Source organism: Triticum urartu, unplaced genomic scaffold (assembly GCF_003073215.2).
Source record: "Triticum urartu cultivar G1812 unplaced genomic scaffold, Tu2.1 TuUngrouped_contig_90, whole genome shotgun sequence".
Taxonomy (NCBI): domain Eukaryota; kingdom Viridiplantae; phylum Streptophyta; class Magnoliopsida; order Poales; family Poaceae; genus Triticum; species Triticum urartu.
The window spans coordinates 35,947-62,346 of NW_024120004.1; positions in this window are offsets into that span (position 1 = coordinate 35,947).

Genomic DNA, 26,400 nt, shown 5'->3' on the forward strand with positions numbered 1-26,400 from the left:
AAGAACTCTCATGGAGTTTTCTTTGAACCCCTTGTTTGTGTTGGTTGTCCTGAACTCATCATTGGTGATATCAGCGAATTGGTTGATGCCGAGCCAGAACTTGTGAGTCTGGCCATTGAACTTTCAATGAATTCAACGATGGCTTTGAAAACCTTGAACCGGCGCGTCTTCTCTGTGGCGTACTTGTACACGCGGCCGTACTGCGCCATCCATTTCTCATGCTTCATCACCATCGATAATTCATTGTTCAGCTCACGAGTTGCAATGACAGTTCCGCATAGGCAGATGCAAGGCCAGGATGGCAAGGAGCAAAGCCCTGTGGATGGGCCATCTTCATTATGCACCCAAATGCCTTTCTTCTAGTACTGTGTACTCTGCTTTGGTTTGGTTTGTTGAATGGAAGTTTGTGGTATATATAATGTCATGCACATGTTAAAATAGGAGGTATAGAGATACGGTGCTTGTAGGAAGTTTTTTGTGGAAAAGGGCTTGTGCGTTGCCGTGGAGTGTGGTGTCCGGCCAGATGTTATAAAATTTAAGTGCACAGGGACTAGGAAGTACGCGTAGTGCACATCTGATAGTGATTGCTGCCTATTTGTTTTCAGGAGTCTACATCTTACGAGAAGCCATTTAAGAGATTTATTAATGAAACAACAACCTGCTTGTTTACTCCAGGAGTCTGCATCTGAAGAAGACTGTGGACGTGACATGCAGTATGTACTCCCCGTTTTTATTTACTCTGAATACAAGTTTTGAATGAAGTCAAACTTTATAAAGTTTGACCAAGTTTGTGTAAAACAATATGAACATTTACAGTAACAAATTTATATGATGTGACAATATATGCAATGATGAATCTAATGATATACATTTGGTGGTGTATATGTTATATATTTCTACAAACTTGTTGAAGTATATAAAATTTGACTTCAGACAAATCTAATTTGCGGAGTAAATTAAAACGAAGAGAGTACAAAAGAATCAAGTAATTGTGTGCTAAGATAATGAATAGCCTGCCTGATAATAATATACTGTTTGACAAGAGTTGTCTTAGTTTCTCAAGATCGGATTCTCAGCCATGAAATTTCCTTCCTGACATCCCGGCTTGCATTTTGCTCTTAGTCACTAGGGAAAGGAGTAAATGGACTTTGTGCTTGTTCGGTCTTTACTTTTCTTTTCACGAATACGTGGAGGCGTATCATTCCATTGAAATAAAGAAAGAGTGAAAAGGGTACAAGGCCGCAGCGATCTACGTACAACATAGGGCGTAGATGGGACTACGAGAGCAGAAGACAGGGTGCTGACAGTAATTACAAGATTTCCCCAAACCCTAAAACCCCTGGCGGCGATTAGGGTTTGACGTGGAGTCGACTTTGCCCAACGACTCGTTGCCGGTGCAAGAGAAAGAGGAAGAGGCTAGTGCTCCGGGCTCATGGCTGCACCTAGCGCCGCGGGCTCGGGGGAGGGGAGCGATCCCCAGGCGGGCTGCGCCACCAGAAGGAAACCCGAGGAGGCCTTGGGGGAACTTGACATATCCGAGGAGGAGGCTACTCCTCTGATCCTCGACGATCGCGTTGAGGGGAGGCCGGCGAACTGGCTGTTGGCCGGGAAGGTGCTCCACCGGAACCATCTACACATCCAAACCATCGCTAATGCGCTTCGGCCGTAATGGGGCAACCCGCGTGGTTTGAAGTTTAGATCAGCGGGCGTGAACGTGTTTGTAGCAGAATTTGAGAATCAGAGGGACAAAGATCGGGTGTGGGGCGGCTCGCCATGGCATATCAGTACGACTGCCGTGGTGATGGCTGAGTTTGACGAATGTATGCTGCCTGATGAGGTCCAGTTCGATCGTCTGCAGATTTGGGCTAGGGTTATGGATCTACCATATAACCTAAGGGATGAGGTGTGGTGGATGTCGATCGCTAAGCAGATTGATAAAAACGCCCAGTTTGTCAAGTTTGATCATAATGGTGGTTTTCTGCGAGCAAGGATATCAATTGAGGTAGACAAGCCTTTGAGAAGGTGGATTTTGATCGATTCTGCCAGGAGAAAGAAGACGGACTTGTATGACATTCAATATGAACAGTTGCCCTATTTCTGTTTCTCCTGTGGTAGATTAGGGCATTCAGAGCTCTATTGTGCTACTCTGGGCTCACGCCATGACAAGGGTGAGCTGCCGTTTGGCTCTAAACTCCGTGCGTCGGATGATGCAAAGAAGTCGGCGGCCAGCGACAATTCCTCCAAGGAACCAAAGTCTCACAGCAAGCCAACCACAAAGAATTCTAGTACAAACAAGGAACCTGGGGAGGAAGTGACATCTCCTATGAAGAACATGCAGCCACCGAAGCGAAAAGATGCTTCTCATCAAGTTTACAAATCCGTGGCTAAACCCTTGTTGCTTACAGATGGGAGTTTGGGCGATCCAGTTGGGGACGCAGGTGCAAGCATCAAGGACCCAACCACAGCTAGCAACGATACACAGGGAGATAACTTTGCTCATGAACCAAAGAAGAAAAAGCCTACACCAGATAACTCGGCAGAGACCGCGTCGCGGTCCTGCCAGTCACAATTAGTGTTTTAAGCTGGAACTGCGGGGGCTTGGGAACCCTGAGGCAGTTCGGGAGCTTCGCAGTATCGTGAAGCTTGAAGGAAAAGAGTTGAGGATCTGAAGTTTACGCTTGGTTTTGAAGGCAGTTTTGCAGTTGACAGTGTTGGCCTTAGTGGCGGCATATGTCTTTTTTGGTCCAGAGATGTGGCGGTGATATTATTGTTGCATATGCAAAAGTTTGTGTGTTCATATATATGCAAATAATATGTCAATTTTTTCATAGAATTTTTATGATTTTTTTGTTGTAATTTTGTTCATAGAATTTTTATTATTTTTTTCTGTTGTAATTTTGTTCATATTGTGTAGGAATCTGAACGTTATGTATGATCAAAGTCATTTATGTATATGTTCATATTTAGAGGAAAAAGAAGGAGAGAAAAAAGGAAAATAAGAAGAGGAAGAAGGAGAAGAAGAAGAGGAGAGAAATAACAGGAGAAATAAATAAGAAGATGAAAAAGAAGAAAAAAAAGAAGAGAAGAAGGAATAGAGGAGAAGAAGAAGAAGTCTTCTTGTTCTCCTCTATTATTCCTTCTTCTTCTCCTTTTTTTTTCTTTTTTTTCTTCTCCTTTTCCTTTCTTCTTCTCCTCTTTTTTTCTTCTTCTTCCTCTTCTTATTTTTTGTTATCCGGTATGTCGTTGTCGACATACCCCCCCTCCCCGATAATTAACTTTTAGTAATTAGTACTACTTAGAAAGTGTTTAATGGAATCAGTTAGAACTAGGTAAACTTGTTTATTTTTAGTAAGTACTACATTATTCTATTTATAGTAAGTGCTTAGTAGTTGAACTAGTTGATTTAATAAAACTGGTTTATTTTACTATAGAAGTAGTTTATTTTTAGCAAGAAAATTAATAGAACTAGTTTATTTTTTTAGTTAAAGCAATTATTCCCGCATCGGCGTGGACGATGCCTATCCCGCATCCTCGTCGTCGAGTCGGCGGCGGACGACACCTGCTTGACCAGATGGGCCATGTCCGGGACTGGGCTCCACCGGGGTGGTACTGGGAGGCGCTACCTTCCGGGGGGCGTAGCTTGGTGAGGAGCTAGCCCGTCGTTGACCCGATCCTTGTTTGGTGGCGGTCGCGTGGGCCAGTGACGGTGCCGAGGCTTCCGGACACCGCGGAGGTGGTACGTCACCGTGTCAGCGAGGAGTACGAGCACGTCCGTCGCTACATGGTTGCGTTGGAGGGCAGGTTCGAGTATACCTGGCAGGTTCTTCAGGGATCTCACTGGAGCTATGATCCTGTGATGGTTCCTTCCCTTTGGGTGTCCACCGCCCACGCCGATACCCGTCGGGTGCTACGGTTCTAGCTGTACTGGCGATATGTATGATATATAGTATTCGACGTGTATTAGTGATAATATTCGATGTACGGACACATGGAGATGATGTAGTTTTTCTTATAATTGAAGGCATCCTAATTTGAATAATACTTTATTTTGCGATTTGATTTTTCTTATTGAATGCTCAAATTGGAGAGCACTATGCAAGGCATATGCATATGATTAGTTGAATAATAATGATCTCCCGGGGGAGTGCGACTGGTGCCACGACGATCGAGGTGAGTGCGACAGGCCTCACCTGGACGATGGTCGGCGCTTCAGCATTAAGCTCGAGGAGACCTTCGAAGTTGAAACGGTACGCAACGACGACAAGTGTTTTTTTTTCATAATTAAGCATGACTTCAACTATTTCAACGTGTAATTTTCATCTTTTACAATTCGAGTATAGTTTATCCCATGCCATGCAAGACGCTATGTCTTGGAGAGGATGGATTTTGAAGACCATGAAAATTTTGAAACGAAAAAAATTCACCTAAGGACCCATCATGATGTGGATTTTGAAGTAAAGTTGTATAATGCTGAGAGCGTAACTCATTTTGGTTGCAAAAATTGGGAAGCATTTTGCTAATTGTATGGTTTTGATGAGGGTATGCTTGTCACCATGGATCTTGGTGATCCTGAAATCGAGCAAGACAATATGGACATTTGGGTCCTTGTTGATACTCCTCCAGTTCTACCGCTATGTGAGTTTCTCAAACATAGTTAATTATTAACTAATTTATATTGTTCATTTCAAAATAGTTGACAGCTTATTTCCATTGACAGCTTATTTTGAAGTATCAAAGAATGTGCAGAAGATGGTAGATAGAACTTACTACACCGATGGCTCTGAGTTAACTTACAAGGAGAAAACTCATCTGGTTGGATTTTGTAATGATCTTGAGAATTACAATATCTACAATCGAACTCCTCAACATTATGGTCAATACGTGCCACTAGTGCACGTGTTGAACTACGGTAACTACCATGGAGATACCCTGGTAAGTTTTTTTACTGTTACGACATCCGTGCATCTTTTTGCATACTTCTAAAACTAGTACATCATTGCTAACTACGAAGTTATTACTATGTTTTTCAACAGAGAATCCCAGAGGATTGTGTGCCTCATTTGATGTATCAGAATGGCGGCAGCCTTCGTGTTTTGAACATATATCCAGGTCATCCTACGAATCTCAACTGTCCATACCGGATTTCTAAAAGAAGTGGAGACATGACAATCAAAGGATGGAAAAAATGTATGGATAGTCGTAAGGAGCTTCTTGGAAGCAAAAGGAAGCGAGGCGCAAGAATTGGAGACGGGATGATCTCCATTCTTCATAATGGAGAGTCAGGGTCTATATTGTTTTATGCTATTTTACCTTAAGTGTGTTTAGGTCCTACCTGATACTGATGATCATGTGCTAAGAACAATTATGTAGGGTTGGGTTCGATGACTATGAGGATGATGATCGTATGACTTATTATTAATAACGAGTAGAAGTTGTATGATGGTGCTTGATTAATTAGTAGGACTTGTTATTATATATGATGATGTATGATGCGAGCATGCATGAGTTATTATATATATATCTGCGGGTGAAATGAACATAGCAGTAGCGTAGGTAAACCAAGGATGAAGATATAAGAGAGGACACTTCTCTCTATTAGCTAGCTAATAACAACCTAAAAATAACCCCCTAAACCCCTAAAACAGCCACTTTGTTTTTAAAAAAAAGAAAAACCTCAGCTCCAGCCAGATGCTGACGTGTGGAAGCCTATTGGTCCCGGTTTATGTCATCAACCGGGACCAAAGGCCCCCTGCCTGGGCTGCCGACACTGCCCACGTGGAGGCCCATCAGTCCCGGTTCTGGATTGAACCGGGACTAAAGGGTCGGGGCATTAGTACCGACACTTTAGTCCCGGTTCAGGAACCGGGACTAAAGGCCCTTACGAACCGGGACTATAGGCCCTTTTTCTACCAGTGATTTCGAATGACAGGTGGGTTTTATGAAAAAACGAATAATTATTTTTAGCAGATTTTTGGGTCACTGCGCAGCGGATGGCCGGATGGGCTGAGGCCCAAGTGGCAACGCTTCAGCCATGTGAGACGACCTCAGGGCAATGCCCAGGTAGTAGTACGTACAAAAATTTTGCGACGTGGTTCCCCCAATTAGTACCACCTCGTATATATGTTTTAAATTCAAACTGAAAACGTAAATTTACAACAAGAAAGCGTATTGTGACGGTGAACCCACGTAGTCAATCCGTGCTTTATTAATAAAAAAATTAGGGATAGACTAACAAAAAGGCTTGTGCGTTGCAACGGGAAAAAAAGACCTAGCACCATAAGTAAGCATATCTCGAGGCCCCTTAGCAGACTTGCACGTACTAAATATGCAATACTCAACAGGGGGCTAACGCCCACAATTCCTACTAACACTGACAGTATGTATCATGTCCTACAACTCTTGAATCGCCAAGGTCCTTAGGCTAGGACAAAAGTATATAGCAACATGAAAATTAAAATGAAATCAACATGCTAAAGCATAGGTCCTCCTGCAGAATGGAAATGTAAATCTGGAAAAAGAAGATATTATACTGAAAGATGAGCAACATCAGATCAATTGTCTAAATTGTGATCAAACACTATAGAGATATATGATATGACAACAACACTGAGAATGTGATTGTTGTGAAAGTTCAACGTGATTGTGCAGTACCTACTGAAGAACACCTTTGTGACATGGAAGTAACTACCATATATATGTGGCCATCCTTTTTCTATGTGAGCAAATCCAAATCAACCAAAGATATCTGAAACCACTCAGTATCTCGGTAGGCATGTTTGTCATCGACATATTTATCATATCTTGATGCTTCACTCTTGATTCATTTGAATCCATCAGACTGGTCTTCTTGGCGCGGACTTTCTCCTTCATCTACTAAAAACCTGATGTCACCAACAAGACGAATCAGCTTGTACACAAAACATTACATCACTGACAAATTTCTAAGATCAATATATACTCCTCATTGTGAAGAGTTAGAGCATATCCAAACTAAGAACAGTTAGAATATATATAGCTAATCCTAACTGAGAAGAGTTAGAACATATCCAAACTTCCTAGCGAGACATATGTATTTCTAGGAAGCTTAGGCAGGGTTACAATTATGTATGGAATGCCTTAGGAGAATCAAATAAAACAACAGTAAGGGAGCTAGCTACCTCATCCTTTGCTTCAAGGTTGCACAGTGTTGATGCCTGGGAGGAACATGCTGCCCAGAAACAAAATTTTTGTTTTTGTAGAAAGAAACTTGTTTGTAGGCATGACTCAAAGTACTACCTCGGGTGCCGTATGGGCTGTCCTCATCCTGGTTTGCCAACGTGCTCAGTTTTGGTGGCAGCTGGCGACGTAGTTGCGAGGCTTGGGGGCCATTGCGAGGACATCGTCGAGGATGGCACACGAGACTATCAAGCTTGAGGATAGGGGGCTTCGGCAGTGGCAAAAGGATGCACGTATGGATGCTCCCTTAGCAGGCGTCATTGTTGACCTGCTAGTCAACATTCTTCTCTTGCTCTGGTTCTACTATTATGCGGGCATGTGTTGCTTAGTTTTAATTTCCCTATCGTTCTTGGACCATGACTGATCAGTCACCACCATACATTTATATGATCTATTACTCCGTACTTGTTACTCTTGTTTCTCTGCATTGTTTGCTGCAAAAATTAAAACTTTGAGGTGCAGATTCACAAGAATGTCAGGACAGTATTCAAAATATTTTCTTTTGAGCCTTGTTCATACGAAAAGTGACATTGTAGGTTGGATTGCTAGCTCAAGGAGCATGAGAGATCTAAAAAACCGAAAATCTCCAAAGATCTTTTACCCACGTGCACACACAAATGGGCGCACAACCAAAACTTATATCCTTTTAGTCTGTTGGAAAATGAAGATATTGATATGCTGGAATTCTAACCTTCAGAAAACTCCCAATCGTCATTCTATACGCACCTATACAGGGGCATTCTATGTACTTATCCCAATCATCAATCTGCCGGAAACTAATTATGGGCTGCATAAGCTACCGGATGCACAGAAATATGATGCACGTGTTGTTGGAGTTGCAACCAAAACATTCATTCATGCCCATCTTCTCTGAAGTTTGAGGCAGCAGTTCTGTGAAGTCTTGCTAGCTAGTATAAAATGCGAACTTATTATATTACCACTCCCAACCACTAATGCGAATTCTTGATCTTGTTTCCCTCAAAAACAATATTTCTCCACATGAAGTTATTTATAAAAAAGGGACAACTTTCATGGTTCTATAGTTAAAAATACAAAAATAATATATAGCTCAAACTCATGCACACCTTCAGCTAAATAACTACAGAGACTCTGAGTTCAACCATCCATGCAGCATTGGTCTTACAAACAACTCAATTATAAACACACCTGGGTCTGGGACTCTTGCTCAATGGATCTACCAGCCTCAGCTTCCCCCTCTATTGCTATCTTCCATATTTTAATCTCCTCTCCAGTAGCTGTGTTATGTCCATTATCAGACCCTCGACCTGAGGAATGCATCAAACACAGTTATGTGATGCCTCGTTGGCTCCACCTTCTTAAGAGAAGCAGCATACTTTTTTCCGAGAAAACAGAGAAGTAGTATACTTGAAACATCATAACACACATGAGAACATTGCAATTTCGTACATTATAGACAACTAACGGCTTGACTAAACTAACCAAGCACATGTTATGTTTGGTGTTTTGACAGCAAGCCATACACAGAGTAAGAAGCACATGTGATGGTTGGTGTTATGTTGGCTACTCTTCCAACTCAGTAGCATCCCTGCCCATATGGATCACCTAACCTTCTTCATAGGTGTCACTACCAGAAAAAACCTACACACAGAAATCAACACCGCTACCGGGCCATGTCCACAGAGTCATGCATGCTACGGATCTCAGGCTCGACCTCGCCTATCTCCTTAACCGTGTAGTTGCAGAGGCGGCCGGCCAGGCGGCATACTACTGCCAACGCCCCGCTGGTGATCAGCATCAGGGTGACCTTGGCGTAAATGAAATGGTCTTTCCCCTGCTCTTTCAGCGGGAGGTATACTTTCCCAAAACTGAACATATGGACTTCTCATGACAAAATATTTGAACCCACCCAAGGATTTGAACTTATTTGTAGCATGTATATATATTTATTTTTTTGTTAAGTAGCTGGGGGTGATCTCCCTTTAATCTGAATAAGAAAAGTACAAAAGTTGTTTATCACTCTATCCAAAATTTCACCACTACTATATTGTTCCTATAGTTTCCGGTTTATTCCGAAAAACTGTAGCATCATTATTAGCAACGTTCAGTAGATCATTGCCTCTATATAAATTGGCCTTCTAGATTGTGATTCCACTCTTTTATAAATTATTCACTAAAGCCCTCATACAATGTGTGAGAAATCTGACAAAATATTTGTAGGCCTTGAAAAGCATATTAACAAAATAGGCGGCTAACACAAACTTGCAAGTAGAGCATGATGTATGAGAGAGAGAGAGAGGTGGGGCTGCACCATGCGTTACACATGAATATTCTTGTGGACATTGTATCAAACAGATGTCCTACAATTTGATGCAAAAACAAATCTCTAATGGTTGGGCAGAACAACGAATCGAAGGAGCAGCCAGAGCTCTTACCAACAGGCCACATGGAGGAGGAGTTGCGCTGGTCACTGGGACGGAGCTGGGAGGTGACGTGTCCCAGTCCCAACGTGGTCGGGGGCGGCGTGACTCAAGGGGAGTGGAGTAGGGAGGAGTCGCCGGGGCACGTGGCCGGGAAGAGGCTAGCGGCGCGTGGCCGGGAGCGCCGCACATCGCCGGCGGCACAGCAGCGAGGAGGCGCGGGGTGGCGCAATTGGCTAGGAGCGGCTAGTGGGCTGGGATTGGGGCAGGAAGACGATGGGGTAGGTGGGGGTGGATGTGTCGGGATTTAGGTTGGCCTTTTCTTATTTTTATTATTGACGCTTTAGTACCACCTCGCGTATATATTTTAAATCAAACTGAAAGCGTAAATTCACAGGAAGAAAGCGTATTGTGACGGTGAACCCACGAAGTCAATCCGTGCTTTATTATTACTAGGAAATATGTCCGTGCATTGCAACGGGAAGAACAAATGGTCCTAACTCAATAAACATGACTTATAACCCTCTACTCCCACACACAGATAGGTCATTCAGGACCTCTTTTTCAGTATTACCCCATCAGTTCTGACGCTTATCCTCTTTCCAATGAGTTCAATATTGGATCTATTTTTGATAAATCGAATTCAGCACTCTCAAGATATGCAGAAGTTGAAAATCTTATGAAAATAAATAAATAATTGATTGGTCGCAAATTATATTTCACTCAAGAAATAGAAGAACCAACTAAGTATGATTGAGTAATCGTGTTAACTAACAATAGAATTAGGTAAATTTTGGTGCGGGGATCTATCTAAACGATAAAAAATAAGCATTGACATACTCTAAATATTCAAAAGGTAAATGTTCAAAACATGTATTCTTTTACATTGATTTACTGGAAATTTATGTATTTTTGGAAACGGAAGGAGAAATTCTAAGACCTAAAAAGCTATGGGGAGGCAAATCACTTACAAATCCTATATGCGATCCACATACCAATATGATGATATATTAAGTTTGCTCATAGAGCTTTTTGAGAGCTCACGTGCATAGTACCTATTCAAATGAGTGTCCTAGTATACTCCTTAGAGAACAAAATGAATATAAGCTTGCATTTTTTTTACTAACATAGCAACCATGGGAAAACCATATACCACCCATTGCATCGAGAAAGAACTATTGCAGATCACCAAATATCATATTGAAATGGCCATGATCCCAAATATAAAATTGTAAGATGTTAATAATGTATGCAGATTTATATTCCTCTATATATTTTCATTATCCCTCTAGTTGGAATATAAGATGATATATAATTTAGCATGTATATGAGCAAAGTTAGGAAGTAGCCAGCTATAAAATATTGGTCGGAAATATGGATCAGGTATTAAAACGCAAGACATGCTCCACCTCTTAATCAATTCATTTCTTTAAGTCGTTTAGCCTAGCAATAAACCACATCAAGTGTCACGAGTAGAATGAGGAAGATAGATGGACAATGCTACATTTTATAAAAATATTAATCTCGCAAAAAACCGCTTGTATGTAATGTAATTTTCGTCCATAAACAACGACCGTAAACAATTATAAATCTACGGAAATTAGTACAGTAAATCTGTAATCTTGTCATCTTTGTGATGCACAACCAAATCTAAAGCTTGCTGAGGAGGGCCGTTATGATGCTTCTTGGCTAGCTTTCTACGTAGCGAAGGTTCAGTATAGATTTTTTTATGTACCTCCATTAGCCCAGCCATGATGGTTTTGTTAGGAACGAAATAGGTAACAGGGAGACTGAGATGCTTTTATTTTGCGGGGGGGTCCACACCTATTAGGTAACAGCCATTAGCCCAGCCATAGGGGGGGGGGGAATCGGTGTGTATTCTGCAGACTTGATTCCCCCTAAAAATATGAGACAAACGTCCACACCTCTAGACTTCTTTCTTCTCTGAAAAATCTGAAAACATACCAAGATCTGATTATAGAATAAATTTTTATGATCTGTTAAATAAGAAATTCGTATGAATATACATGACAAAACTGAAGTCTTCATTGTTGATTTCTGACAACAGGAAATTTGAGTCACACCTTAAATCTTCAGGCATGGGTAGTCTATTGTCGGCACAATCATAAATTAGCTAGAACCCTGTCATGCAAATTACCAACAGAAAATTGGACTTCCTTTATCTATTGAAGGGTTACTAGATTTTGTATCCATCTAATATCCTGAAAATATGAGGTTGCTGGGGATCTCTGCTTGAATCATAACCTGCTCCAAAGCCTGTTGTACAGTGATCCTACGATCAAATACGTGTACATGACAGTAATCCGCAGCTGGCCGGCGTAACAAATCAGTCTTATCTTGAGTCATGATTCATGAAGAGAGGCATAGTTGATTCATAAATTGAATAGTTAGATCGAGGATCCTTTAGATGACCTAATTGCCTTGTCTTGGAGAACTGAGAAGAAACAAAAGAAATGTGGGTTATGGATCTTTAGCTTACATAATTGCTTCATGGATTATTCATGGGGGAAAGCTTTAGTATGGCACCCCGGTTGTAGTACACCAAAACAACAACCTGGGCGACATGCCGGCCGCATCGCTGACCGATGAGATTGTGCGATACATAATTGTGGATTTATTGATTAGAGGAGCACGTACCTGAAGCGAGTACTGTTGGTGCTATTGTTTCCAGCAATGATGCCATGGAGCCCCGCATGTCCCCTGATTCATATCGGCCATGCAAGGCAGCATCCTCATTGTTCAAGGACTTCACGGGTGGCCTCTCTGGGAGGCAGCCAACCCTCTCGCCTAGCAGTTGCACAGAACGCCACTGGCCAGATCCCGTTTAGGTCATGCTCGTGCTGCCCGATGTTGTATGGGGTGAGACCGAACAACTTCATGTCAGGTATGGCTCTGAACGTCATGGAAGCATAGAGATCGTGCTCAAGATTGCGCCGATGGTTGGCCCTCTCCCGCATGAACAGCACCTAGCCCTCATCCTCTCTGAGTAGTCCATCGCCTGTACGCCGTAGGCGCAGGTGCAGGCACCATGCTTTCGCTCGGCAACTCGACGAAGCAAAACTCCGGCCGGTCGCCTAACAGGTCGACGGAGGTGGTGCCCAAGGTCAGGTTGACCTACCACAACCGGCCGCTGAAATCAATTGTTTGTTTGTGCAAGCACGTGCGTGAGGTAGGGGTGGACTAACGAGCAGCTCGGCTCGTTAAGCTCGTACTCATTAAGCTCGTGCTCGTTAAGGCTCGGCTCGCCAAGCTCGTTAATATTAACGAGCAGAAAACCCTGCTCGGCTCGGCTCGTTTGAAGATCGTTAAGCTCGTGAGCGCTCACGAGCGCTTGTTAATAGATTATAATGTCTTATGATATACAAGATGAATGTGTATGTGTGGTTTTCAAGACAAAATATGATGACTATAAAAAATAATATAGTAGTTTATTGCCTCATATGTCGATTAGATTGAATAGATAGGCTGAGATGCTACAAAAGTTTGTCACGTAAGATGAAAATATGTGTTGTGTTGTTACTAACGAGCTTAACGAGCTACTCGTGAAATTCGTTAGCTCGCTCGTTAAGCTCGTTAAGCTTAACAAGCTGAAATCAATGATTGGCTCTGTTCATTAAGAAGCGAGCTACCAGCTTAACGGGCCGAACTATCGAGCATTCATTAAGCTCGGGAGTTACGAGCTTTTGGTCCAGCCCTAGCGTGAGGTGATGTTTGTCCAAGGAGGGCTCCCTTGTCCTTGATGAAATGCCCGTGAGATCGGGATCAGTGTATTTATTGGAAGGGTTTAGGAAAGGCGTGGAAGGTGAAGAGGAAGGAGACCGTGTCTGCTGCGGCAGCGGATCGACCTCCTGTGTTTTTTATGGAGGTGGACCTGCTTATAATAGAGAGAAGTAGGATCGATGAAAGAAGAGGAGGGAGACCGAGTCTCGTCTCTCGTGAGGCAAAGCATCGTGCTCCTGTTTCTTTTAGGGAAAGAAGGCCCAACCCAATTAAGTACAAGAACGTACAAAAAGCTAAAAATATGAACGTACAAAAATATGATAGATTAGTACCACCTTGGATTTTGGAAAAATTACGCACGTGTTGAAAAAAAATGAAAGCGTAAATTTATGGAAAGAAGCGTATTGTGACGGTCAACCCACGGAGTCAATCCGTGCTTTATTATTAGGGAAAGATTAGAGATAGACTAGCACACATGCCCGTGCGTTGCAACAGGAAAAAATATAATACGTGGTTCAAGATTTTACTAACCTAACCACTGACTTGCATATGTCTGTCATTGTCGGATTATACCCACACCTCATCATTTGTTTTGTTTATTTCCGTCATTGCCAGATTATAGCTACACCTCACCGATAGTTTTTTATTATTTTCGAAAAGGCCTATTGGTTGTCTATTTGAGGCCATATATAAATTAGTGAGATCCTGTGTATATTTGCAGGGTGGTACTACTAATTTTCTTTTTAGGAATAGATGGTACTATTAATCAATAAAGATTTCTCTATAGTACCAAAAGCTGGCCCAATAAAGAGAATAGTAAACTGGATGGGCTGAATCATAGGACATCCCGTGCCCGTCAAATAAAGAACGCTTTCCCCTAAACAAAAGTAAAATAAAAAATATTTCTTCTAAAAAATGGGAGCATGTGCCCGCTACAGCCAGCAGCCGCCGCTGTGCCCGAGCAAGCGAGGAGAGGCCGAGCTCTTCCTTGGGATGCATCTCCGCCGCCTTCCTCTCACCTCCGGCCGGTGAGCCCAACTGCCGCCGATAACCTCGCGCTGCCGCCCTCTTCTTCTCCCGTCTCTCTCCTCCCTTCACGCAGGAACCCAGCCGAGCCACCATGGCAGTATAGCTTCGCGACCGCCGCCCTCTTCCCTGCCTTCTCCCTCCCTTTCCTCCTTCCTCTACCTTCTTATCTTCTCCTGTCTATCTCCTCCCTCGTCTCACTCTCCCCTTCTAGCGCAGGAACCCAGTACTGTAGCGGCAAAGCATTTAGCGCCGCTGGTGCAAAATTTCGAAAAACCAGTTCATGAATTTGAAAAAACAATTCACAAATTCAAAAATAGTTCATGAATTTGAAGAAAGAACAAAAAATTGAAAAAAACGTGTGTTTGGAAAATAGTTATCGATTTTGACAAAATGTTCACCAAATACGAAAAAAGTTCATTGAATTTAAAAGAATCATCAATTTTCAAAAAAATTCATAGAATTAGAAAAAAGTTCATGGAATTTGATAAAAAGTTGTCGAATTTGAAAAAAGTTCATCAAATTTGAAAAAAAAGTTCATCGAATTCAAAAAAAGTTCATCGGTATTGAAAATAGTTCATCGAATTCAAAAAAAGTTCATCGATTTTGAGAAAAGTTCATCGAATTTGGTAAAAAAGTTCATCGATTTTCAAAAAAGTTCATCCAATTTGTAAAAAAGTTTATTGATTTTGAAAAAATTACTTCGAATTTGAAAAAAAGTTCATTGAATTTGAAAACGTTCATCAAATTTGAAAAAAGTTCAACAATTTTTAAAAAAACTAATAAATTTTCGAAAAAATCACCGAGTTTGATGAAAGTTCATGATATTTGGAAAAAGTTCATGAATATAGAATCACGAATTTGAACCAAGTTCGTGCAATGAAGAAAACAAAAAAAAGCAAAAAGGAATAAGAACCGCGACCTGTGAAAGAATAAAAGAAGGTAACACAAGTGAGTTAGTGTCCTAGTAGTTAGTGCGCTGCGTTCTCCGCGAAGAAATCCTGAGTTCGAACCCTGCCGGCGCACTCGCCTTTTTTGCTTGGGTTTGAAAAATAAAGGAAAAACGGGCCGGCCCAATTACAAGCGCAGTTGGCGAACCGGCGCAGGATTCGCCTCATTGAACTACCGAGACAGAAATTTACTACCACCTCGAATATATTTTAAATTTAAACTGAAAGTGTAAAATCACAAGAAGAAGCGTATTATGACGGTGAACTCACGGAGTCAATCCATGCTTTATTATTAGGGATAGATTAGGAAGATAATTGCAGAGACTAACGTATATTAGCATATTAGTGGAGTGAATAATTGCAGTATAATTTTACTCATATTACAGCCATTTTTGGACATATATTACTAGCAAAAATACCCGTGCTTTGCAACGGGAGAAGAAAACATATCACAGCCGCTGCTTTGCAACGGGAGAAGAAAACATATTACAGCCGCTAGCGGCCAACCACAACACCTCGACGAGATGTCGTGAAACAATAGCTTCGTTGAGATCAACAAAAGACTATTGCCATGACATGTAAATGTCTATATTTTGGCGCCAATGATTTATTATGCACTCGTATGTACCGGGTTCAATAGTGGCAACTGTCAATTTATCATGTATTTACTTTATTATTAGGTAAAGATTGGACGTGCAAGCATATATGTTTTTGTGGTGTGTGTCTAAACTGTGTATATATGTTAATCCAACATTGTCCAATCCTTCCTATCTATGTGTAGTGTTTGTTTCCTTTTTAGTACAGAGTCAAATTTAACCTTAAATCAAAAATATACAGTACAATTTCAAAAGTGTGCATAATTTATAGAACAAACGCTCTTTTTTTGGGTGATAGTATGTGAGCTAAACCGTCCGCGTGACGGACTGGGGGATATTTACTCGAAATTGCACGTCTATACCAATACAAAAAGGCCCAGAGACTCAGATCCAATAAATCCGGACCATCCATTTATGTTAATCCAACAGTCATTATTGTTCTAATGGTGAGTACTAAACATGTTTAGCGTTAAATGTCTTTCTCCTGATCCCCTTCCTTTCCTACGAAAGAAAAGGGGAACTGCCGCACGCACGGCGCTGCCTCTCTCCGCCCCAACCGCCTCCGCCCGTCGCACCTTCTCGCTGTCGCCCCCATCACACCTTCAAGAACGCCCCCACCCATCGCCTCCTCCTGCACAGCCTGGCCGCCCGGCGGGACGCCGCCTCCTAATAGACCTACTGGCCGGCCATCGGGGACGCCCACCCCTCACCTCGCCTTGGACGTCGGCCGTCGGGGATGGCGCCTCCTGCATCGCCTGGCCGGCCGGCGGGACGCCGCCTCCTACTACACCTTCTGGCCGGCCGTCGGGGACACCGCCCCTACTACATCGCCCGGCCGACCGTCGGGGAGGTCGCCTCCTCCAACGCTGCCTCCCCTCCATCCAACGATGCCGCCGCCCTTCACCGCGTCCGCCGCTGCCCTCACTCCGACGCTGCGAGCTGCGGCGCCACCGCCCTTCACCGTGTCGGCCGCTGCCCTCACTCCGACGTTGCAAGCCGCCTAACCGGCCTGATCCACTCGATTTGGATTGCCAACCCTCCAGACTTTCTTTGATATGTACATATCCAATCAAATCTGATCTCAAAGTTCATTTTTTGTTTGTAATCTGGAATCTGGACGAAATTTGACAATTGTACTAAACTTGTTGCAGGGTTGGGAAGAATGCAGACGGTTGGATCACCGAAGAGGAGCTCAAAGAGTTGACAAATGAGCTCGAAGAATGCTGTCACGAGTAATGACAGTTGAAGCTACGTAGTGTGTTGTTTGTTCACAACCGGTCATATCAATGCTTATGACTTTCTCTTGCGTTGTCAGGTCCTCACTCGGCACGGCCTCTACAAACAACTCACCAAGATCCTCGAGTGCGTCGAGGAGTACACGGTGTTGATCATGGAGGAGCTCGACCCCAACCAGAATGGCTACATCGAGGTCCGTCCTTTTTCACCCTTCATCTCTTTCCGTGGAATACTTTGCTTTATGCACAACTGCTCTATAAGCTTACTTGGGTAGTATATTTATTTGATTGACTGGATGTGATCTGGAGGTGTGCTCAGGTTTTATTATAGCATGTTTAGATTTGATCTGAATCGTATCCTATGTAGCACTAGCCTAATTAGTTCGCCGTGGAAGGGGACGGTGGCTGTGAAATTAGTGGCATCTCCTGGATGATGCGCTATGAAACGACTACATTACACAGTGATATGGAACTTTTGGTAGTAGCTAGGTAGTTGATCAGTTGAGCTGATTTGAATAGATTGCGCTTTGATTTTTGGAATTTTCTTTTACCGGCTTGAGGACAAGGTATTTGCCCCTCCCTTGGTTACTTGCCTGTATCATTAATTACGTCGGATAATTTTAACCCATTTGTAGGAACCAGCTGGTGGTGTTAGACACACAAATACTTTTGGGAGGAGGCGTTTTGGCTCTCGGGTGCACATGCACCCACATGAACAGTAAAATCAAAAAATAGTTTCCCTAAAAAATCAAAAAATAGTAATTTAAAAAAATTCTGGAATTTTTCATAAATGTCCGTGTTAGTGTCGCAAACATGCTTGACAATTTTCATGCAAAACGGAGCAACATCGTTTCGTCGGAGAAAAAAAAACAAATTTGGGTGTGACATTTTGGTGTAATAATTGATGTTCAATTTGTTTTTTTTTTGCACAGGCCAAAATGCTTTACCTTTCTGCCTATATTTTCAGGCAGATTTGGATTTTGCAAAGAACACATACAAATTTTGTTGAGATTTTTTTGACATTTCAAAATTCATTTTCCACAGGTAGGAGCATGTGCTCCCGGGAGCTGAATTGTATTTCCGATACTTTTGGTGCTACTTTTCTAGAGAAAATTCCCGTATATCTTCAAGCCGGATTAAAATTACACGTGCGTTGCACGTGCGCATTTACTAGTTTATTTAAAAAACACAACGTGCACGGAGATATTTATTTTTGGGTCAACAATGCTGCTAGCTAACACGTAGAAATCAATCGCATCACCCTCAAAAAAAAAAGAATCATGTTTTTTGAAGTAATTTAGAAAGCGGAAAAATGATATTAAAGTAAGAGCATTGCTATATACACCATGTTTTTTGTCTGACAAATTTCAGTACGATGTTGTAGATCAGTCTGTTAATGCCTAGTGATAAAGCATATACCACACCAGCAGATTAAGTATTGTATTGACATTAGACAGTAAAAATATCATATATATATATATATATATATATATATATATATATATGTATGTATATATATACAACACTTTCAAAATAATTTTATCAGGATGCAATTGTTCTTTTTTCTCCATAGCATCAATTTTGGGTCAAAAGGATGTTTAAGGTGGTTGCCATGTTCCTCCATACCACACCTTCAACGTGACCATCTTCAGGGACATCAAACATTGCATCTTCTTTCTGATGCGGAACAACAGCTTTAGCTTTATTGAGAACAACTAAACACTCCGTGGCCATAACATGTAAATGCCTATGTTTTTGACATTGATGATTTATTATGCACTCGTATAAATCGAGATCAGCCGTGGCCATAACACGTAAATGCCTATGTTTTGACATCGAGATCAGCAGCTCCCGAAGATAATTTATGTATTTATTTCATTGGACGTCTAGACATATATGTTTGTGCCGTATGTGTCGTGACCTGTGTAGTTAGTATGAGTACATAAAAAACACAAACATATGCAAATCCAACTTAAAAAAGAATGTCGTACCAAACCCAGCAATTATGTAAAAATGCAAGCACGACGATTTGATCTAGTTGAAAGTTTACACGAGGTTGCCTAGTTATATAGGAGTATTACAAAATCTAGCTAAATCTAATCCTATCCTACGGGAATTGCTTGTTTTCAAGCGGCCGTACACTTTTTTTGCGAGAAAAGCGGCCATAGGCTTGTCCCACCAGTCATCTCGCGCGGGTGACGCGTGTCGTCTGGCGCACGCACCGCTGTCCCTCGTCGACCTTATCTTCATAGCCATCCCTTCTTGTCCCCGTCATCCCCAATTTCCTTCCTCCCTTCTCTCCCCTTATCTCTGGAACCCCCCTGATGCGCAAGCAAGAGCCACCGCCAAGGCTTGTGCAAGCTCGCGCCATATCCAGCAACAACCATGCTCTCTCTGCAAGCACAAATCCAGCCATGGTGTGTTTGACGGCAATTAGCTGACGGCGGCGAGAAGTTGCAGCAGCGGCGAGCGTTCTCGCGCGACTCTCTCGTATGGGGGGTAGCAACAATGGGGCGGCTGCAAAAGCAAGGCTGGTCGCCAGCGGGAGCGCCAGCCACGCGTGGTTGCTCGCCGGAAGCATCCGATGCAAGGCCGCTCACCCGAAGCATCTGATGCTATTGACGGCGACCGGCGGGCGGGGTGACGGCGGATGCTGGTGTTGCGAGGATGACGAATACCCTAGCCAGGTCGTTTGCATCAGCTTTTCATCTCAAAGATGTATCTCAGGTTGATCCATGTACGCTCGAGGCTTCTTACGAATTTTAATTCAATGACGTATATAAATTGGTATGATGGGACATAACAAAGCGAGGTGGTACTTTTGATAGCAGTTCAAATCAGTTTTCTGTACACAATAATGGGCTAGCTCTGTTCGATGCCATCGAGGACCTAACAGAAGTAGGGAGTACGATCAGCGGAAGTTTTTGCCTCTTCTCTTGATTGACTGGGCCGGCTCCCATCGTGTCTCGTCTGGATTCTACGGGCTGTGGCCCAGGTGGGCGCCGGGTGACCCAACGCCTACCAAAGAGAAAAGAAGGGGAAAACGGACGGACGAACCAAGCGATTTTTTAGTACCACCTCATGTATATATTTAAATTCAAAGTGAAAGCGTAAATTCACGGGAAGAAGCGTATTGTGACGGTGAACCCACGGAGTCAAAATAAAATTGGTATGATGTAAATAAATTTTGAGATCTTTCCAATTGCCTGACATGAGAAATTAAAATTCTTTTAGTGCACATATTCTGCAAAGCAATTAAAGTGAAGCTTAACTTTCCAAATCTACAAGATCCCTATACGTGCAGAACGGAACACTTACTTTGGCGTTGTGGCTAGCTCATTCTACAAACAATCTGTTGGTCCCTGGTTCAATCGCAACTTAGACATTACAGTTGTTCGAATGCTAGCGGAAGAGAATGTTCACGGTAGAACAATTAACATCAAAACCATGAATCTAAATGGCCAATAATTTAGTGTACCCTCTGATTTTGGGCTAACAGTGTTCATATATTCATAGTGCATCAAAAGAACTTACATAAATTTCTAGTTTTTACCATAAATACATATGGTATGTCTTAGTGCTAACTGTGTGTACAAAAATGATTACAACACACTATTTGCTACATACGTCCTCATAGAAGAATGATATAATTGATGCAAGTATGTCTTTGGGTCGGCTAGAACAAACATAAACTTCCACTAACAAATATGCAGGTTTGGAGTGAATAATGGACCTTATTTTGATATAGGTTAAATATAACTATAAGACGACCCTATATATTCACATAATGAAAATCAAAGAGAAAAGCAATCACTTCAATTATTTAATAAGAAAATCATTAGTACCCTCTGATTTTGGGCTGACGGTATTCATTTCTTTATAGTGCATCAGAAGAACTTACATCAATTTATAGTTTTATCATAAATACATATGGTGTGTCTTAGTGCTAATTAGCTATACATACAAAAATGATTACAACACACTATTTGCTACATACATCCTCATATAAAAATGATATAATTGATGCAAGTAAGTCTTCGTGTCGATTGGAACAAACATAAAATTCCGTTAACAAATATGCAGGTTGGAGTGAATAATGAACCTTATTTTGTTCCTGTTTAAATATAACTATAAGACGACCCTATATATTTCACACAAAGAAAATCAAAGAGAAAAGTGATCACTTCAATTATTTAATAAGAAAATTATTAAAAACTCACTTCTGGGTTCATAGTTAGATTTGTAGGAAAACATCATATGAATCTTCTCTTATATATTTAAACATCGTTAGTCAATCGAAGGCCTTTTGCCATACATCATGGGAAACCATGTAAGTAAGGAACATGTGCGGCTAATATACCCCAAGCATCTAACATTATGGCCATGGTCAAACAGTTTCAAAGCTGACTGTCTGGTCTATCTACATAACATGATACATAATACAGGGTTAGATGCATGTCAAATGTATGGAAGAATATTTAAACTTTATACATCTTATCTCTGCTAAATAATAAAGAAAAGGCATAATGGTTATGAAAATAATCAGAGATATAACATATATTCAAAAGGACACATTCAAATATTTAAACATTAGTTTAAACAACAAAGCAAACCAGATAGCAAGACATCCATACACTAGTAGAAAACGGAGCTTTAAAACCGGTTCGTAAGGGCCTTTAGTGCCAGTTCCATAACCGGCACTAATTGGTGGGCACTAAAGCCCCCCCCCCCTTTAGTACCGGTTCGGCACGAACTGGCGCTAAAGTGCGACCACGTGGCGTGAGCTCGCGCCCTGGTATGGGGGACCTTTAGTACCGGTTGGTGTTACCAACCGGTACTAAAGGGTTTTTTTGAATTTTTTTTGAAAATTTTGGAAATGTTTTTTGATTTTTTGATTTTTAATTTTTCTGAATTATTTGGTGATTTAGTCTCTAATCACCTCTCTTAACTGCTCAAGTGTGGATCACTCATTTCAAATCATCTAACATCCCGACCGGTCACCCATCCCTCTCACTACTCCAGCCCGAGCACGCTTAACTTTCGGGTTCTATTCTACTTCGTTTCCAAGTCTGCACTTGTTGTTTTCCTGACAATAGTAAGATGTCAATCCTATTAACCCTCAGGAGTTTATCTTGAACATGAAGTCACACATTTCACTGTTTGAGTTTGAAACATTTATTCTAAAAAAACATGATTTAGTAACACTAATTTTCTTGAATAAGTTTGACCATAGTTTGACCACAGTTTGTGAAGGAAATATGCCCTAGAAGCAACAATAAATGTTATTATTTTATTTCCTTATATCATGATAAATGTTTATTATTCATGTTAGAATTGTATTATCTAGAAACATAATACTTGTGTGAATATATAGACAAACCAAACGTCACTAGTATGCCTCTACTTGACTAGCTCGTTAATCGAAGATGGTTATGTTTCCTAACCATAGACATGTGTTGTCATTTGATTAATGGGATCACATCATTAGGAGAATGATGTGATTGACATGACCCATTCCATTAGCTTAGCACCCGATCGTTTAGTATGTTGCTATTGCTTTCTTCATGACTTATACATGTTCCTATGACTATGAGATTATGCAACTCCCGTTTACCGGAGGAACACTTTGTGTGCTACCAAACGTCACAACATAACTAGGTGATTATAAAGGAGCTCTACAGGTGTCTCCAAAGGTGAATGTTGGGTTGGCGTATTTCGAGATTAGGATTTGTCACTCCGATTGTTGGAGAGGTATCTCTGGGCCCTCTCGGTAATGCACATCACATAAGCCTTGCAATCATTACAACTAATGAGTTAGTTGCAAGATGATGTATTACGAAACGAGTAAAGAGACTTGCCGGTAACGAGATTGAACTAGGTATTGAGATACCGATGATCGAATCTCGGGCAAGTAACATACCGATGACAAAGGGAACAACGTATGTTATTATGCGGTCTGAACGATAAAAGATCTCCGTAGAATATGTAGGAGCCAATATGAGCATCTAGGTTCCGCTATTGGTTATTGACCAGAGACGTGTCTCGGTCATGTCTACATTGTTCTCGAACCCGTAGGGTCCGCATGCTTAAGGTTTCATGACAGTTATATTATGAGTTTATGAGTTTTGATGTACCGAAGTTAGTTCGGAGTCCCGGATGTGATCACGGACATGACGAGGAGTCTCGAAATGGTCGAGACATAAAGATTGATATATTGGATGGCTATATTCGGACACCGGAAGGGTTCCGGGTGATTTCGGAGAAATCCGGAGAGCCAGAGGGTTACCGGAACCCCCCCCCCCCGGAGAAGTAATGGGCCATATGGGCCTTAGTGGAGAGAGAGGGGCAGCCAAAGGTGGGCCGTGCGCCTCCTCCCCCTGGTCCGAATTGGACTAGGAGAGGGTGTTGGAAATATGCCCTAGAGGCAATAATAAATTAGTTATTATTATATTTCCTTGTTCATGATAATCGTTTATTATCCATGCTAGAATTGTATTGATAGGAAACTCAGATACATGTGTGGATACATCGACAACAAAATCTCCCTAGTAAGCCTCTAGTTGACTAGCTCGTTGATCAATAGATGCTTACGGTTTCCTGACCATGGACATTGGATGTCGTTGATAACGGGATCAGATCATTAGGAGAATTATGTGATGGACAAGACCCAATCATAAGCCTAGCACAAAGATCGTGTAGTATCATTTCTAATGTCAAGTATCATTTCCTTAGACCATGAGATTGTGCAACTCCCGGATACCGTAGGAATACTTTGGGTGTGCCAAACATCACAACGTAACTGGGTGGCTATAAAGGTACACTACAGGTATCTCCGAAAGTGTCCGTTGGGTTGGCATGAATCGAGACTGGGATTTGTCACTCCGTGTAAACGGAGAGGTATCTCTGGGCCCACTCGGTAGGACATCATCATAATGTGCACAATGTGATCAAGGAGTTGATCACGGGATGATGTGTTACGGAACGAGTAAAGAGACTTGCCGGTAACGAGATTGAACAAGGTATCGGGATACCGACGATCGAATCTCGGGCAAGTATCGTACCGATGGACAAAGGGAATTGTATACGGGATTGATTAAGTCCTTGACATCGTGGTTCATCCGATGAGATCATCATGGAACATGTGGGAGCCAACATGGGTATCCAGATCCCGCTGTTGGTTATTGACCGGAGAGTCATCTCGGTCATGTCTGCATGTCTCCCGAACCCGTAGGGTCTACACACTTAAGGTTCAGTGACGCTAGGGTTATAGAGATATTAGTATGCGGTAACCCGAAAGTTGTTCGGAGTCCCGGATGAGATCCCGGACGTCACAAGGAGTTCCGGAATGGTCCGGAGGTAAAGAATTATATATAGGAAGTGCTATTTCGGCAATCGGGACAAGTTTCGGGGTCACCGGTATTGTATCGGGACCACCGGAAGGGTCCCGGGGGTCCACCGGGTGGGGCCACCTGCCCCGGGGGGCCACATGGGCTGTAGGGGGTGCGCCTTGGCCTATATGGGCCAAGGGCACCAGCCCAAGAGGCCCATGCGCCAAGAGAAGAGGAAAAGGAAGAGTCCTAAAGGGGGAAGGCACCCTTCCTTGGAGGAAGGGCCAAGGCTGCGCCCCCCCTCTCCCTTGGCCCTATATATAGTGGGGGGGAAGGGAGGGCAACCATGCCCCAAGCCCTGGCGCCTCCCTCTCCCTCCCATGACACATCTCCGTCCTCCCACAGCGCTTGGCGAAGCCCTGTTGGAATCCCGCTACTTCCACCACCACGCCGTCGTGCTGCTGAATCTCCATCAACCTCTCCTTCCCCCTTGCTGGATCAAGAAGGAGGAGACGTCGCTGCTCCGTACGTGTGTTGAACGCGGAGGTGCCGTCCGTTCGACGCTAGGATCATCGGTGATTTGGATCACGACGAGTACGACTCCATCAACCCCGTTCTCTTCAACGCTTCCGCGCGCGATCTACAAGGGTATGTAGATCCACTCCTCCCTCGTTGGTAGATGACTCCATAGATTGATCTTGGTGCTGCGTAGAAAATTTTGAATTTCTGCTACGTTCCCCAACAGAGGGGGGGGGGGCGGCGCCCCCCTTTCCTTCTCCCTCCCCCCTTCTTTCCCCCTCCTAGTAGGAGTCCTAGGAGTAGGACTCCTCCTGGCGCGCCAATAGGGGCCGGCCGGCCTCCTCCCCTTGATCCTTTATATACGGGGGCAGGGGGCACCCCTAGACACACAAGTTGATCCACGTGATCATATTCTTAACCGTGTATGGTGCCCCCTTCCACCATAATCCTCGATAATGTTGTAGCGGTGCTTAGGCGAAGCCCTGCGACGGTAGTACGTCAAGATCGTCACCATGCCATCGTGCTAACAGAACTCTTCCCCGACACTTTGCTGGATCGGAGTCCGGGGATCGTCGTCGAGCTGAACGTGTGCTAGAACTCGGAGGTGCCGTAGTTTCGGTGCTTGATCGGTCGGGCCCTGAAGACGTACGACTACATCAACCGTGTTGTGCTAACCCGCTGTCGGTCTACAAGGGTACTTAGATCACACTCTCCCCTCTCGTTGCTATGCATCACCATGATCTTGCGTGTGCGTAGGAAATTTTTTGAAATTACTACGTTCCCCAACAGTGGCATCCGAGCCTAGGTTTTATGTGTTGATGTTATATGCACGAGTAGAACACAAGTGAGTTGTGGGCGATATAAGTCATACTGCTTACCAGCATGTCATACTTTGGTTCGGCGGTATTGTTGGACGAAGCGGCCCGGACCGACATTACGCGTCCTCTTACGCGAGACCGGTTCTCCTGATGTGCTTTGCACAAAGGTGGCTAGCGGGTGACAGTTTCTCCAACTTTAGTTGAACCGAGTGTGGCTACGCCCGGTCCTTGCGAAGGTTAAAACAACACCAACTTGACAAACTATCGTTGTGGTTTTGATGCGTAGGTAAGATTGGTTCTTACTTAAGCCCGTAGCAGCCACGTAAAACTTGCAACAACAAAGTAGAGGACGTCTAACTTGTTTTTGCAGGGCATGTTGTGATGTGATATGGTCAAGACATGATGCTAAATTTTGTTGTACGAGATGATCATGTTTTGTAACCAAGTTATCGGCAACTAGCAGGAGCCATATGGTTGTCACTTTATTGTATGCAATGCAATTGCGCTGTAATGCTTTACTTTACCACAAAGTGGTAGCGATAGTCGTGGAATCATAAGATTGGCGAGACGACA